Raw genomic sequence first — 2,553 nt, forward strand, 5'->3', positions numbered from 1 at the left:
TGACTGCCAATAACATTCATTCTCTAGTTGTTAGAGTTTAAACACAATTATACATTTGAATCACATATTTATTAGTCCACCACACATTGCCGTCAGTAATCAATATCCATTTAGGGAGTTGGATATACTTTCAATGAAACAATTTTGATGTAGTTCATGTGATAAACCTAGCTAGTTCGCATGTATGTAATTTTAACTTATTTTAAAATGGAAATGGGACAAGGCCTTCAATTTAGAAAAGTCGTATTTTATCAGATACATTTTTTGAACAAGATATGAATTATCAAAATAAAACACACCTTCAAACATTTCATGAGAGTACAAAACTAATTCACCAATTGACTTTTTGACACGGTAATTATCTTTTATTTTCCCATATGTTGATAGAAAATTTGATAGTATCAACGAATTGAGCATGGCTCAGAAGTGTAGATTCCTTGTGGTGAACCTATCAACTGGGGTTCGAGTCCTATACTTTGAAAGGGTGCTTCCATTTTATTGGATTTATTCCAAGATTTTTGTTCATTGGGAGTTGATGTTCCCATCGGCTACAAGTTGTGTGTGGTAACTTCATTGTTCTCAAGATTTGTTGGCTTAATCTCACAGAGGAGCTCATAGGGCTAGGGTGTGCACGCTTGTGTACATTGTGTGTGTGTGTGGGCAGGCTCTACGTGTGCGTATCTGAGCTGTGTTTGTACTAGGTTTCCAACAAATTATAGTATTACTTTCAATAGTTCACTAAAAAGGTATTGTTTTTCATGAAAGAGTTAGTGTTAATGTGTTGATATTTTTCATGAAAACCATATTCCCTAGTAAAGTTTTCTTATATCCACTCCCCGCAAATGTAATTGTTGAAGTTTTAGATGACAAGATAACTTTATATCTACCAAACATGTAGATGGACAATGGATAATTTCAATTTCCATATCTTTGATTCAAAAAAAAATCATTTTATAATTCTTAGCAATATTACAAACATTTTGGGTGATTAATTTTGAAACAATGCAGTTCAAGAAATTAGTTCAAGCATACAGCGCTGAACTAAAATGGCGTGATGAAAAATATGTGCCGAAGAAAATTAGCGAACATCTTGAAGTTTCAACAATAAGTATCGGGACATCTGTGGTAGCATGTGCTTTTTTCGTTGGCATGGATAACATAAATGCAGACACTTTCAATTGGCTTTCTAGCAAGACGAAACTTCTTAAGTCTTTTGCTATATTTGTACGGCTCACAAACGACATGGCATCAACACAGGTACACATTCTTAGAGATGTACTTGACTTCAAATGAATATTTTGCATGCATATTGGCAAAGTGTTGCAAGAATCTGGACATAATTATTGTCTGTGTTTAAAGAAGTAGCTATTCACAATGAATATTCAATCATATTTACTGTGATAATTTAAGGCACATATGTATCTTTTTGCATTCTTACATTGTGATAACCACATGTTGTTATGGCATAGCTAGAATATTTAAACTTTAACGGACCATCTAAAAAAATGGAAGCTATAACCATTTCCAATCTTGATTAGCTCATGGTAGCTTAAAGTGAAACTGGACTAAGCATGCCCAACCTAGGCATGAGATGAAGAATACGATGGCATAGGTCATAGAGAGTGGGGGCCATGAAACATGTGTGTCATGTGTAATATATACGACGGCTGCTATGTAGGTATGGTGACTAGTTTCCTTTTCTTATGTATCTTGATATATGGTATCAACTAAATTCACTAAAGAAAGGTGAAACATAGCCCTATCCATTATCAGATCTCAAGTGAGGAGGGGCAAAGTGGAACACAAATGTCTTCTTTTTAATTTCTTGTAGAGGCCTTCTGAACATCCATGTGATTAAACTAGTTATTGTTCTAAAACATAATTGACACTTTCTACCATTATATTTTGCAGCGTGAGCAACAAGGGGTCCACTGTGCATCTACTATCCAATCTTACATGAAGGAGCATGAGATGACAAAAGATGACGCGTGTGAAAAGATAAAGGAACTTATTGAGAATTCATGGGAAGATATGTTAAAACATTATTTGGAATTGATAGAACAACCAATGGTTGTGCCACAAATTATACTTGAGCTTTCAAGAACTGTGGATAACATGTACAAGCATACCGATGCATACACTAATTCAAAGACAATCAAAGATACTATAAGAATGCTTTTTATTGACCCAATGGAATAGTTGTACGAGGCATGCATCAACAGGGGATACAAAAGTAGCATCTCTACACTGCTTTTGCAACAATAATGCCTAGTCATGTTAGAATGGTGATCAAGAGCAATCTACTTAGATTGCCACCATGTTAATGTATCTTTTTTTCAGTTAAACAAACATGTCGTGCTCGCTTCTGGGAATGTATGAGTGATACTAAACTTTGTTTTATGCATTGGCTTTTTGAAACATAAATGCTTTCTTTCATTCATTTTCTCTGTGTGTGGTCCTACCCTAGTCCATTGTGCAAGCATAGAGATTCTCTCTTCATCCTAGTATAAAACAAAATACTCGTCAAAACTTATCCAATCAAGGCATAAGTTA

Source organism: Triticum dicoccoides, chromosome 3B (assembly GCF_002162155.2).
Source record: "Triticum dicoccoides isolate Atlit2015 ecotype Zavitan chromosome 3B, WEW_v2.0, whole genome shotgun sequence".
Taxonomy (NCBI): Eukaryota; Viridiplantae; Streptophyta; class Magnoliopsida; order Poales; family Poaceae; genus Triticum; species Triticum dicoccoides.